This window comes from Electrophorus electricus, chromosome 13 (genome assembly GCF_041902795.1).
Source record: "Electrophorus electricus isolate QZ-2024a chromosome 13, ASM4190279v1, whole genome shotgun sequence".
Lineage (NCBI taxonomy): Eukaryota > Metazoa > Chordata > Actinopteri > Gymnotiformes > Gymnotidae > Electrophorus > Electrophorus electricus.
In genome coordinates, this window is record NC_137509.1 from 20,505,186 (window position 1) to 20,519,072 (window position 13,887).

The 13,887-nt window shown below is 36.8% G+C and overlaps 17 pseudogenes; all 17 read left to right on the forward strand.

The window, feature by feature from the left end:
* The first annotated feature begins 211 nt into the window (after positions 1-211).
* On the forward strand, positions 212-330 carry LOC145647777 (5S ribosomal RNA; annotated as a pseudogene).
* A 791-nt stretch (positions 331-1,121) lies between these two features.
* LOC145649236 (5S ribosomal RNA) lies at positions 1,122-1,240 on the forward strand (annotated as a pseudogene).
* Positions 1,241-1,907: 667 nt separating this feature from the next.
* LOC145648719 (5S ribosomal RNA) lies at positions 1,908-2,026 on the forward strand (annotated as a pseudogene).
* Positions 2,027-2,817: 791 nt separating this feature from the next.
* On the forward strand, positions 2,818-2,936 carry LOC145647370 (5S ribosomal RNA; annotated as a pseudogene).
* Positions 2,937-3,603: 667 nt separating this feature from the next.
* Positions 3,604-3,722, forward strand: LOC145648720 (5S ribosomal RNA; annotated as a pseudogene).
* Positions 3,723-4,513: 791 nt separating this feature from the next.
* LOC145649237 (5S ribosomal RNA) lies at positions 4,514-4,632 on the forward strand (annotated as a pseudogene).
* A 667-nt stretch (positions 4,633-5,299) lies between these two features.
* On the forward strand, positions 5,300-5,418 carry LOC145648721 (5S ribosomal RNA; annotated as a pseudogene).
* Positions 5,419-5,770: 352 nt separating this feature from the next.
* Positions 5,771-5,889, forward strand: LOC145648809 (5S ribosomal RNA; annotated as a pseudogene).
* A 791-nt stretch (positions 5,890-6,680) lies between these two features.
* On the forward strand, positions 6,681-6,799 carry LOC145649238 (5S ribosomal RNA; annotated as a pseudogene).
* A 791-nt stretch (positions 6,800-7,590) lies between these two features.
* Positions 7,591-7,709, forward strand: LOC145647063 (5S ribosomal RNA; annotated as a pseudogene).
* A 791-nt stretch (positions 7,710-8,500) lies between these two features.
* LOC145648723 (5S ribosomal RNA) lies at positions 8,501-8,619 on the forward strand (annotated as a pseudogene).
* Positions 8,620-9,410: 791 nt separating this feature from the next.
* LOC145647241 (5S ribosomal RNA) lies at positions 9,411-9,529 on the forward strand (annotated as a pseudogene).
* A 352-nt stretch (positions 9,530-9,881) lies between these two features.
* Positions 9,882-10,000, forward strand: LOC145647242 (5S ribosomal RNA; annotated as a pseudogene).
* Positions 10,001-10,352: 352 nt separating this feature from the next.
* LOC145647243 (5S ribosomal RNA) lies at positions 10,353-10,471 on the forward strand (annotated as a pseudogene).
* A 790-nt stretch (positions 10,472-11,261) lies between these two features.
* Positions 11,262-11,380, forward strand: LOC145648657 (5S ribosomal RNA; annotated as a pseudogene).
* Positions 11,381-12,173: 793 nt separating this feature from the next.
* On the forward strand, positions 12,174-12,292 carry LOC145648426 (5S ribosomal RNA; annotated as a pseudogene).
* Positions 12,293-13,084: 792 nt separating this feature from the next.
* On the forward strand, positions 13,085-13,203 carry LOC145647244 (5S ribosomal RNA; annotated as a pseudogene).
* Positions 13,204-13,887: the final 684 nt, after the last annotated feature.

Sequence of the window (13,887 nt, forward strand, 5' to 3'; positions counted from 1 at the left end):
CTCACATGCCTGAATGTGAAGTGCAGTGATTCATCAAAAAACTGTCTTTTAGTGCCTCTGTATACCAGATGTTGTAAGCTTTTATTGCATCATTTAATTTACATTCAAGATAACATTCTAGAATGTCAAGTGCAGGGATTAATAAAAAAAATTGTCAGATTGGTCTTTGATCATATTTGCTATGATTAGGCAATTTGAGTAAGTGTTTAAGGCTTACGGCCACACCAGCTTGAGAACGCCCAATCTCATCTGACCTTGGAAGCTAAGCAAGGTTGGGCCTGGATAGTACTGAGGTGGGACTCTACCTAGGAATACCAGGTGCTGTAAGCTCTTCTTGCATCACTTTAATTTACTTTCAAGCTGACATGCACAAATGTGAAGTGCAGTGATTAATAAAAAAAACTATCTGTTAGCACCTGGGAATAGCAGATGCTGTAAGTTTTTTTTGCATCACTTTCATTTACTCTCCAACTCACATGCCTGAATGTGAAGTGCAGTGATTCATCAAAAAACTATATGTTAGCACATTGGACTACGAGATGCTGTAATCTTCTCTTGCATCACTTTAATTTACTGTCAAGATGACATGCTAGGATGTGAAATGCAGTGATTAATTAAAAAAACTATCTGTTAGCACCTGGGAATAGCAGATGCTGTAAGTTTTTGTTGCATCACTTTACTTTAATCTGCAACTGACAAGCTTGTATGTGAAGTGTACAGATTAAATAGAAATATTTTAGTACCAGGGAATAGCAGGTGCTGTAAGATTGTATTGCATCCCTTTAATTTATGTTCAAGCTATCATGTTCAAATTTGAAGTGCAGTGAATAATTAACTCAAACTATCTGTTAGCACCTGGGAATAGCAGATGCTGTAAGTTTTTTTTGCATCACTTTCATTTACTCTCCAACTCACATGCCTGAATGTGAAGTGCAGTGATTCATCAAAAAACTGTCTTTTAGTGCCTCCGTATACCAGATGTTGTAAGCTTTTATTGCATCATTTAATTTACATTCAAGATAACATTCTAGAATGTCAAGTGCAGGGATTAATAAAAAAAATTGTCAGATTGGTCTTTGATCATATTTGCTATGATTAGGCAATTTGAGCAAGTGTTTAAGGCTTACGGCCACACCAGCTTGAGAATGCGCAATCTCATCTGACCTTGGAAGCTAAGCAAGTTTGGGCCTGGATAGTACTGAGGTGGGACCCTACCTAGGAATACCAGGTGCTGTAAGCTTTTCTTGCATCACTTTAATTTACTTTCAAGCTGACATGCTCAAATGTGAAGTGCAGTGATTAATAAAAAAAAACTATCTATTAGCACCTGGGAAAAGTAGATGCTGTAAGTTTTTTTTGCATCACTTTCATTTACTCTCCAACTCACATGCCTGAATGTGAAGTGCAGTAAATCATCAAAAAACTGTCTGTTAGCACCTTGGACTACGAGATGCTGTAATCTTCTCTTGCATCACTTTAATTTACTTTCAAGCTGACATGCACAAATGTGAAGTGCAGTGATTAATAAAAAAACTATCTGTTAGCACCTGGGAATAGCAGATGCTGTAAGTTTTTGTTGCATCACTTTACTTTAATCTGCAACTGACAAGCTTGTATGTGAAGTGTACAGATTAAATAGAAATATTTTAGTACCAGGGAATAGCAGGTGCTGTAAGATTGTATTGCATCCCTTTAATTTATGTTCAAGCTATCATGTTCAAATTTGAAGTGCAGTGAATAATTAGTGCCTCCGTATACCAGCTCCGTATTGTAAGCTTTTATTGCATCATTTAATTACATTCAAGATAACATTCTAGAATGTCAAGTGCAGGGATTAATAAAAAAAATTGTCAGATTGGTCTTTGATCATATTTGCTATGATTAGGCAATTTGAGTAAGCGTATAAGGCTTACGGCCACACCAGCTTGAGAACGCCCAATCTCATCTGACCTTGGAAACTAAGCAAGTTTGGGCCTGGATAGTACTGAGGTGGGACCCTACCTAGGAATACCAGGTGCTGTAAGCTTTTCTTGCATCACTTTAATTTACTTTCAAGCTGACATGCTCAAATGTGAAGTGCAGTGATTAATAAAAAAAACTATCTGTTAGCACCTGGGAATAGCCGATGCTGTAAGTTTTTTTTGCATCACTTTCATTTACTCTCCAACTCACATGCCTGAATGTGAAGTGCAGTGATTCATCAAAAAACTATATGTTAGCACATTGGACTACGAGATGCTGTAATCTTCTCTTGCATCACTTTAATTTACTGTCAAGATGACATGCTAGGATGTGAAATGCAGTGATTAATTAAAAAAACTATCTGTTAGCACCTGGGAATAGCAGATGCTGTAAGTTTTTGTTGCATCACTTTACTTTAATCTGCAACTGACAAGCTTGTATGTGAAGTGTACAGATTAAATAGAAATATTTTAGTACCAGGGAATAGCAGGTGCTGTAAGATTGTATTGCATCCCTTTAATTTATGTTCAAGCTATCATGTTCAAATTTGAAGTGCAGTGAATAATTAACTCAAACTATCTGTTAGCACCTGGGAATAGCAGATGCTGTAAGTTTTTTTTGCATCACTTTCATTTACTCTCCAACTCACATGCCTGAATGTGAAGTGCAGTGATTCATCAAAAAACTGTCTTTTAGTGCCTCCGTATACCAGATGTTGTAAGCTTTTATTGCATCATTTAATTTACATTCAAGATAACATTCTAGAATGTCAAGTGCAGGGATTAATAAAAAAAATTGTCAGATTGGTCTTTGATCATATTTGCTATGATTAGGCAATTTGAGCAAGTGTTTAAGGCTTACGGCCACACCAGCTTGAGAATGCCCAATCTCATCTGACCTTGGAAGCTAAGCAAGTTTGGGCCTGGATAGTACTGAGGTGGGACCCTACCTAGGAATACCAGGTGCTGTAAGCTTTTCTTGCATCACTTTAATTTACTTTCAAGCTGACATGCTCAAATGTGAAGTGCAGTGATTAATAAAAAAAAACTATCTATTAGCACCTGGGAAAAGTAGATGCTGTAAGTTTTTTTTGCATCACTTTCATTTACTCTCCAACTCACATGCCTGAATGTGAAGTGCAGTAAATCATCAAAAAACTGTCTGTTAGCACCTTGGACTACGAGATGCTGTAATCTTCTCTTGCATCACTTTAATTTACTTTCAAGCTGACATGCACAAATGTGAAGTGCAGTGATTAATAAAAAAACTATCTGTTAGCACCTGGGAATAGCAGATGCTGTAAGTTTTTGTTGCATCACTTTACTTTAATCTGCAACTGACAAGCTTGTATGTGAAGTGTACAGATTAAATAGAAATATTTTAGTACCAGGGAATAGCAGGTGCTGTAAGATTGTATTGCATCCCTTTAATTTATGTTCAAGCTATCATGTTCAAATTTGAAGTGCAGTGAATAATTAGTGCCTCCGTATACCAGCTCCGTATTGTAAGCTTTTATTGCATCATTTAATTACATTCAAGATAACATTCTAGAATGTCAAGTGCAGGGATTAATAAAAAAAATTGTCAGATTGGTCTTTGATCATATTTGCTATGATTAGGCAATTTGAGTAAGCGTATAAGGCTTACGGCCACACCAGCTTGAGAACGCCCAATCTCATCTGACCTTGGAAACTAAGCAAGTTTGGGCCTGGATAGTACTGAGGTGGGACCCTACCTAGGAATACCAGGTGCTGTAAGCTTTTCTTGCATCACTTTAATTTACTTTCAAGCTGACATGCTCAAATGTGAAGTGCAGTGATTAATAAAAAAAACTATCTGTTAGCACCTGGGAATAGCCGATGCTGTAAGTTTTTTTTGCATCACTTTCATTTACTCTCCAACTCACATGCCTGAATGTGAAGTGCAGTGATTCATCAAAAAACTATATGTTAGCACATTGGACTACGAGATGCTGTAATCTTCTCTTGCATCACTTTAATTTACTGTCAAGATGACATGCTAGGATGTGAAATGCAGTGATTAATTAAAAAAACTATCTGTTAGCACCTGGGAATAGCAGATGCTGTAAGTTTTTGTTGCATCACTTTACTTTAATCTGCAACTGACAAGCTTGTATGTGAAGTGTACAGATTAAATAGAAATATTTTAGTACCAGGGAATAGCAGGTGCTGTAAGATTGTATTGCATCCCTTTAATTTATGTTCAAGCTATCATGTTCAAATTTGAAGTGCAGTGAATAATTAACTCAAACTATCTGTTAGCACCTGGGAATAGCAGATGCTGTAAGTTTTTTTTGCATCACTTTCATTTACTCTCCAACTCACATGCCTGAATGTGAAGTGCAGTGATTCATCAAAAAACTGTCTTTTAGTGCCTCCGTAAACCAGATGTTGTAAGGTTTTATTGCATCATTTAATTTACATTCAAGATAACATTCTAGAATGTCAAGTGCAGGGATTAATAAAAAAAATTGTCAGATTGGTCTTTGATCATATTTGCTATGATTAGGCAATTTGAGCAAGTGTTTAAGGCTTACGGCCACACCAGCTTGAGAATGCGCAATCTCATCTGACCTTGGAAGCTAAGCAAGTTTGGGCCTGGATAGTACTGAGGTGGGACCCTACCTAGGAATACCAGGTGCTGTAAGCTTTTCTTGCATCACTTTAATTTACTTTCAAGCTGACATGCTCAAATGTGAAGTGCAGTGATTAATAAAAAAAAACTATCTATTAGCACCTGGGAAAAGTAGATGCTGTAAGTTTTTTTTGCATCACTTTCATTTACTCTCCAACTCACATGCCTGAATGTGAAGTGCAGTAAATCATCAAAAAACTGTCTGTTAGCACCTTGGACTACGAGATGCTGTAATCTTCTCTTGCATCACTTTAATTTACTTTCAAGCTGACATGCACAAATGTGAAGTGCAGTGATTAATAAAAAAACTATCTGTTAGCACCTGGGAATAGCAGATGCTGTAAGTTTTTGTTGCATCACTTTACTTTAATCTGCAACTGACAAGCTTGTATGTGAAGTGTACAGATTAAATAGAAATATTTTAGTACCAGGGAATAGCAGGTGCTGTAAGATTGTATTGCATCCCTTTAATTTATGTTCAAGCTATCATGTTCAAATTTGAAGTGCAGTGAATAATTAGTGCCTCCGTATCCCAGCTCCGTATTGTAAGCTTTTATTGCATCATTTAATTACATTCAAGATAACATTCTAGAATGTCAAGTGCAGGGATTAATAAAAAAAATTGTCAGATTGGTCTTTGATCATATTTGCTATGATTAGGCAATTTGAGTAAGCGTATAAGGCTTACGGCCACACCAGCTTGAGAACGCCCAATCTCATCTGACCTTGGAAACTAAGCAAGTTTGGGCCTGGATAGTACTGAGGTGGGACCCTACCTAGGAATACCAGGTGCTGTAAGCTTTTCTTGCATCACTTTAATTTACTTTCAAGCTGACATGCTCAAATGTGAAGTGCAGTGATTAATAAAAAAAACTATCTGTTAGCACCTGGGAATAGCCGATGCTGTAAGTTTTTTTTGCATCACTTTCATTTACTCTCCAACTCACATGCCTGAATGTGAAGTGCAGTGATTCATCAAAAAACTGTCTTTTAGTGCCTCTGTATACCAGATGTTGTAAGCTTTTATTGCATCATTTAATTTACATTCAAGATAACATTCTAGAATGTCAAGTGCAGGGATTAATAAAAAAAATTGTCAGATTGGTCTTTGATCATATTTGCTATGATTAGGCAATTTGAGTAAGTGTTTAAGGCTTACGGCCACACCAGCTTGAGAACGCCCAATCTCATCTGACCTTGGAAGCTAAGCAAGGTTGGGCCTGGATAGTACTGAGGTGGGACTCTACCTAGGAATACCAGGTGCTGTGAGCTCTTCTTGCATCACTTTAATTTACTTTCAAGCTGACATGCACAAATGTGAAGTGCAGTGATTAATAAAAAAAACTATCTGTTAGCACCTGGGAATAGCAGATGCTGTAAGTTTTTTTTGCATCACTTTCATTTACTCTCCAACTCACATGCCTGAATGTGAAGTGCAGTGATTCATCAAAAAACTATATGTTAGCACATTGGACTACGAGATGCTGTAAGCTTCTCTTGCATCACTTTAATTTACTGTCAAGATGACATGCTAGGATGTGAAATGCAGTGATTAATTAAAAAAACTATCTGTTAGCACCTGGGAATAGCAGATGCTGTAAGTTTTTGTTGCATCACTTTACTTTAATCTGCAACTGACAAGCTTGTATGTGAAGTGTACAGATTAAATAGAAATATTTTAGTACCAGGGAATAGCAGGTGCTGTAAGATTGTATTGCATCCCTTTAATTTATGTTCAAGCTATCATGTTCAAATTTGAAGTGCAGTGAATAATTAACTCAAACTATCTGTTAGCACCTGGGAATAGCAGATGCTGTAAGTTTTTTTTGCATCACTTTCATTTACTCTCCAACTCACATGCCTGAATGTGAAGTGCAGTGATTCATCAAAAAACTGTCTTTTAGTGCCTCCGTATACCAGATGTTGTAAGCTTTTATTGCATCATTTAATTTACATTCAAGATAACATTCTAGAATGTCAAGTGCAGGGATTAATAAAAAAAATTGTCAGATTGGTCTTTGATCATATTTGCTATGATTAGGCAATTTGAGCAAGTGTTTAAGGCTTACGGCCACACCAGCTTGAGAATGCGCAATCTCATCTGACCTTGGAAGCTAAGCAAGTTTGGGCCTGGATAGTACTGAGGTGGGACCCTACCTAGGAATACCAGGTGCTGTAAGCTTTTCTTGCATCACTTTAATTTACTTTCAAGCTGACATGCTCAAATGTGAAGTGCAGTGATTAATAAAAAAAAACTATCTATTAGCACCTGGGAAAAGTAGATGCTGTAAGTTTTTTTTGCATCACTTTCATTTACTCTCCAACTCACATGCCTGAATGTGAAGTGCAGTAAATCATCAAAAAACTGTCTGTTAGCACCTTGGACTACGAGATGCTGTAATCTTCTCTTGCATCACTTTAATTTACTTTCAAGCTGACATGCACAAATGTGAAGTGCAGTGATTAATAAAAAAAACTATCTGTTAGCACCTGGGAATAGCCGATGCTGTAAGTTTTTTTTGCATCACTTTCATTTACTCTCCAACTCACAAGCTTGTATGTGAAGTGTACAGATTAAATAGAAATATTTTAGTACCAGGGAATAGCAGGTGCTGTAAGACTGTATTCCATCCCTTTAATTTATGTTCAAGCTATCATGTTCAAATTTGAAGTGCAGTGAATAATTAACTCAAACTATCTGTTAGCACCTGGGAATAGCAGATGCTGTAAGTTTTTTTTGCATCACTTTCATTTACTCTCCAACTCACATGCCTGAATGTGAAGTGCAGTGATTCATCAAAAAACTGTCTGTTAGTGCCTCCGTATACCAGATGTTGTAAGCTTTTATTGCATCATTTAATTTACATTCAAGATAACATTCTAGAATGTCAAGTGCAGGGATTAATAAAAAAATTGTCAGATTGGTCTTTGATCATATTTGCTATGATTAGGCAATTTGAGTAAGTGTTTAAGGCTTACGGCCTCACCAGCTTGAGAACGCCCAATCTCATCTGACCTTGGAAGCTAAGCAAGTTTGGGCCTGGGTAGTACTAAGGTGGGACCCTACCTAGGAATACCAGGTGCTGTAAGCTTTTCTTGCATCACTTTAATTTACTTTCAAGCTAACATGCTCAAATGTGAAGTGCAGTGATTAATAAAAAAAACTATCTGTTAGCACCTGGGAATAGCAGATGCTGTAAGTTTTTTTTGCATCACTTTCATTTACTCTCCAACTCACATGCCTGAATGTGAAGTGCAGTGATTCATCAAAAAACTATCTGTTAGCACCTTGGACTACGAGATGCTGTAAGCTTCTCTTGCATCACTTTAATTTACTGTCAAGATGACATGCTAGGATGTGAAATGCAGTGATTAATTAAAAAAACTATCTGTTGGCACCTGGGAATAGCAGATGCTGTAAGTTTTTGTTGAATCACTTTAATTTAATCTGCTACTGACAAGCTTCTATGTGAAGTGTACAGATTAAATAGAAATCTTTTAGTACCAGGGAATAGCAGGTGCTGTAAGATTGTATTGCATCCCTTTAATTTATGTTCAAGCTATCATGTTCAAATTTGAAGTGCAGTGAATAATTAACTCAAACTATCTGTTAGCACCTGGGAATAGCAGATGCTGTAAGTTTTTTTTGCATCACTTTCATTTACTCTCCAACTCACATGCCTGAATGTGAAGTGCAGTGATTCATCAAAAAACTGTCTGTTAGTGCCTCCGTATACCAGATGTTGTAAGCTTTTATTGCATCATTTAATTTACATTCAAGATAACATTCTAGAATGTCAAGTGCAGGGATTAATAAAAAAAATTGTCAGATTGGTCTTTGATCATATTTGCTATGATTAGGCAATTTGAGTAAGCGTATAAGGCTTACGGCCACACCAGCTTGAGAACGCCCAATCTCATCTGACCTTGGAAACTAAGCAAGTTTGGGCCTGGATAGTACTGAGGTGGGACCCTACCTAGGAATACCAGGTGCTGTAAGCTTTTATTGCATCACTTTAATTTACTTTCAAGATGACATGCTAGGATGTGAAGTGCAGTGATTAATTAAAAAAACTATCTGTTAGCACCTGGGAATAGCAGATGCTGTAAGTTTTTTTTGCATCACTTTCATTTACTCTCCAACTCACATGCCTGAATGTGAAGTGCAGTTATTCATCAAAAAAATATCTGTTAGCACCATGGACTACGAGATGCTGTAATCTTCTCTTGCATCACTTTAATTTACTGTCAAGATGACATGCTAGGATTTGAAGTGCAATGATTAATTAAAAAAAATATCTGTTAGCACCTGGGAATAGCAGATGCTGTAAGTTTTTGTTGCATCACTTTACTTTAATCTGCAACTGACAAGCTTGTATGTGAAGTGTACAGATTAAATAGAAATCTTTTAGTACCAGGGAATAGCAGGTGCTGTAAGATTGTATTACATCCCTTTAATTTATGTTCAAGCTATCATGTTCAAATTTGAAGTGCAGTGAATAATTAACTCAAACTATCTGTTAGCACCTGGGAATAGCAGATGCTGTAAGTTTTTTTTGCATCACTTTCATTTACTCTCCAACTCACATGCCTGAATGTGAAGTGCAGTGATTCATCAAAAAACTGTCTGTTAGTGCCTCCGTATACCAGATGTTGTAAGCTTTTATTGCATCATTTAATTTACATTCAAGATAACATTCTAGAATGTCAAGTGCAGGGATTAATAAAAAAATTTGTCAGATTGGTCTTTGATCATATTTGCTATGATTAGGCAATTTGAGTAAGTGTTTAAGGCTTACGGCCACACCAGCTTGAGAACGCCCAATCTCATCTGACCTTGGAAGCTAAACAAGTTTGGGCCTGGATAGTACTGAGGTGGGACCCTACCTAGGAATACCAGGTGCTGTAAGCTTTTCTTGCATCACTTTAATTTACTTTCAAGCTGACATGCTCAAATGTGAAGTGCAGTGATTAATAAAAAAAACTATCTGTTAGCACCTGGGAATAGCAGATGCTGTAAGTTTTTTTTGCATCACTTTCATTTACTCTCCAACTCACATGCCTGAATGTGAAGTGCAGTGATTCATCAAAAAACTGTCTGTTAGTGCCTCCGTATACCAGATGTTGTAAGCTTTTATTGCATCATTTAATTTACATTCAAGATAACATTCTAGAATGTCAAGTGCAGGGATTAATAAAAAAATTTGTCAGATTGGTCTTTGATCATATTTGCTATGATTAGGCAATTTGAGTAAGTGTTTAAGGCTTACGGCCACACCAGCTTGAGAACGCCCAATCTCATCTGACCTTGGAAGCTAAACAAGTTTGGGCCTGGATAGTACTGAGGTGGGACCCTACCTAGGAATACCAGGTGCTGTAAGCTTTTCTTGCATCACTTTAATTTACTTTCAAGCTGACATGCTCAAATGTGAAGTGCAGTGATTAATAAAAAAAACTATCTGTTAGCACCTGGGAATAGCAGATGCTGTAAGTTTTTTTTGCATCACTTTCATTTACTCTCCAACTCACATGCCTGAATGTGAAGTGCAGTGATTCATCAAAAAACTGTCTGTTAGTGCCTCCGTATACCAGATGTTGTAAGCTTTTATTGCATCATTTAATTTACATTCAAGATAACATTCTAGAATGTCAAGTGCAGGGATTAATAAAAAAAATTGTCAGATTGGTCTTTGATCATATTTGCTATTATTAGGCAATTTGAGTAAGTGTTTAAGGCTTACGGCCACACCAGCTTGAGAACGCCCAATCTCATCTGACCTTGGAAGCTAAACAAGTTTGGGCCTGGATAGTACTGAGGTGGGACCCTACCTAGGAATACCAGGTGCTGTAAGCTTTTCTTGCATCACTTTAATTTACTTTCAAGCTGACATGCTCAAATGTGAAGTGCAGTGATTAATAAAAAAAACTATCTGTTAGCACCTGGGAATAGCAGATGCTGTAAGTTTTTTTTGCATCACTTTCATTTACTCTCCAACTCACATGCCTGAATGTGAAGTGCAGTTATTCATCAAAAACTATCTGTTAGCACCTTGGACTACGAGATGCTGTAAGCTTCTCTTGAATCACTTTAATTTACTGTCAAGATGACATGCTAGGATGTGAAATGCAGTGATTAATTAAAAAAACTATCTGTTAGCACCTGGGAATAGCAGATGCTGTAAGTTTTTGTTGCATCACTTTACTTTAATCTGCAACTGACAAGCTTGTATGTGAAGTGTACAGATTAAATAGAAATATTTTAGTACCAGGGAATAGCAGGTGCTGTAAGATTGTATTGCATCCCTTTAATTTATGTTCAAGCTATCATGTTCAAATTTGAAGTGCAGTGAATAATTAACTCAAACTATCTGTTAGCACCTGGGAATAGCAGATGCTGTAAGTTTTTTTTGCATCACTTTCATTTACTCTCCAACTCACATGCCTGAATGTGAAGTGCAGTGATTCATCAAAAAACTGTCTGTTAGTGCCTCCGTATACCAGATGTTGTAAGCTTTTATTGCATCATTTAATTTACATTCAAGATAACATTCAAGAATGTCAAGTGCAGGGATTAATAAAAAAAATTGTCAGATTGGTCTTTGATCATATTTGCTATGATTAGGCAATTTGAGTAAGTGTTTAAGGCTTATGGCCACACCAGCTTGAGAACGTCCAATCTCATCTGACCTTGGAAGCTAAGCAAGTTTGGGCCTGGATAGTACTGAGGTGGGACTCTACCTAGGAATACCAGGTGCTGTAAGCTCTTCTTGCATCACTTTAATTTACTTTCAAGCTGACATGCTCAAATGTGAAGTGCAGTGATTAATAAAAAAAAACTATCTGTTAGCACCTGGGAATAGCCGATGCTATAAGTTTTTTTTGCATCACTTTCATTTACTCTCCAACTCACATGCCTGAATGTGAAGTGCAGTTATTCATCAAAAATCTATCTGTTAGCACCTTGGACTACGAGATGCTGTTAAGCTTCTCTTGCATCACTTTAATTTACTTTCAAGATGACATGCTAGGATGTGAAGTGCAGTGATTAATTAAAAAAACTATCTGTTAGCACCTGGGAATAGCAGATGCTGTAAGTTTTTGTTGCATCACTTTACTCTAATCTGCAACTGACAAGCTTGTATGTGAAGTGTACAGATTAAATAGAAATCTTTTAGTACCAGGGAATAGCAGGTGCTGTAAGACTGTATTCCATCCCTTTAATTTATGTTCAAGCTATCATGTTCAAATTTGAAGTGCAGTGAATAATTAACTCAAACTATCTGTTAGCACCTGGGAATAGCAGATGCTGTAAGTTTTTTTTGCATCACTTTCATTTACTCTCCAACTCACATGCCTGAATGTGAAGTGCAGTGATTCATCAAAAAACTGTCTGTTAGTGCCTCCGTATACCAGATGTTGTAAGCTTTTATTGCATCATTTAATTTACATTCAAGATAACATTCTAGAATGTCAAGTGCAGGGATTAATAAAAAAAATTGTCAGATTGGTCTTTGATCATATTTGCTATGATTAGGCAATTTGAGTAAGTGTTTAAGGCTTACGGCCACACCAGCTTGAGAACGTCCAATCTCATCTGACCTTGGAAGCTAAGCAAGTTTGGGCCTGGATAGTACTGAGCTGGGACTCTACCTAGGAATACCAGGTGCTGTAAGCTCTTCTTGCATCACTTTAATTTACTTTCAAGCTGACATGCTCAAATGTGAAGTGCAGTGATTAATAAAAAAAAACTATCTGTTAGCACCTGGGAATAGCCGATGCTGTAAGTTTTTTTTGCATCACTTTCATTTACTCTCCAACTCACATGCCTGAATGTGAAGTGCAGTTATTCATCAAAAAAATATCTGTTAGCACCATGGACTACGAGATGCTGTAATCTTCTCTTGCATCACTTTAATTTACTGTCAAGATGACATGCTAGGATTTGAAGTGCAGTGATTAATTAAAAAAAATATCTGTTAGCACCTGGGAATAGCAGATGCTGTAAGTTTTTGTTGCATCACTTTACTTTAATCTGCAACTGACAAGCTTGTATGTGAAGTGTACAGATTAAAAAGAAATCTTTTAGTACCAGGGAATAGCAGGTGCTGTAAGATTGTATTGCATCCCTTTAATTTATGTTCAAGCTATCATGTTCAAATTTGAAGTGCAGTGAATAATTAACTCAAACTATCTGTTAGCACCTGGGAATAGCAGATGCTGTAAGTTTTTTTTGCATCACTTTCATTTACTCTCCAACTCACATGCCTGAATGTGAAGTGCAGTGATTCATCAAAAAACTGTCTGTTAGTGCCTCCGTATACCAGATGTTGTAAGCTTTTATTGCATCATTTAATTTACATTCAAGATAACATTCTAGAATGTCAAGTGCAGGGATTAATAAAAAAAATTGTCAGATTGGTCTTTGATCATATTTGCTATTATTAGGCAATTTGAGTAAGTGTTTAAGGCTTACGGCCACACCAGCTTGAGAACGCCCAATCTCATCTGACCTTGGAAGCTAAACAAGTTTGGGCCTGGATAGTACTGAGGTGGGACCCTACCTAGGAATACCAGGTGCTGTAAGCTTTTCTTGCATCACTTTAATTTACTTTCAAGCTGACATGCTCAAATGTGAAGTGCAGTGATTAATAAAAAAAACTATCTGTTAGCACCTGGGAATAGCAGATGCTGTAAGTTTTTTTTGCATCACTTTCATTTACTCTCCAACTCACATGCCTGAATGTGAAGTGCAGTTATTCATCAAAAACTATCTGTTAGCACCTTGGACTACGAGATGCTGTAAGCTTCTCTTGAATCACTTTAATTTACTGTCAAGATGACATGCTAGGATGTGAAGTGCAGTGATTAATTAAAAAAAATATCTGTTAGCACCTGGGAATAGCAGATGCTGTAAGTTTTTGTTGCATCACTTTACTTTAATCTGCAACTGACAAGCTTGTATGTGAAGTGTACAGATTAAAAAGAAATCTTTTAGTACCAGGGAATAGCAGGTGCTGTAAGATTGTATTGCATCCCTTTAATTTATGTTCAAGCTATCATGTTCAAATTTGAAGTGCAGTGAATAATTAACTCAAACTATCTGTTAGCACCTGGGAATAGCAGATGCTGTAAGTTTTTTTTGCATCACTTTCATTTACTCTCCAACTCACATGCCTGAATGTGAAGTGCAGTGATTCATCAAAAAACTGTCTGTTAGTGCCTCCGTATACCAGATGTTGTAAGCTTTTATTGCATCATTTAATTTACATT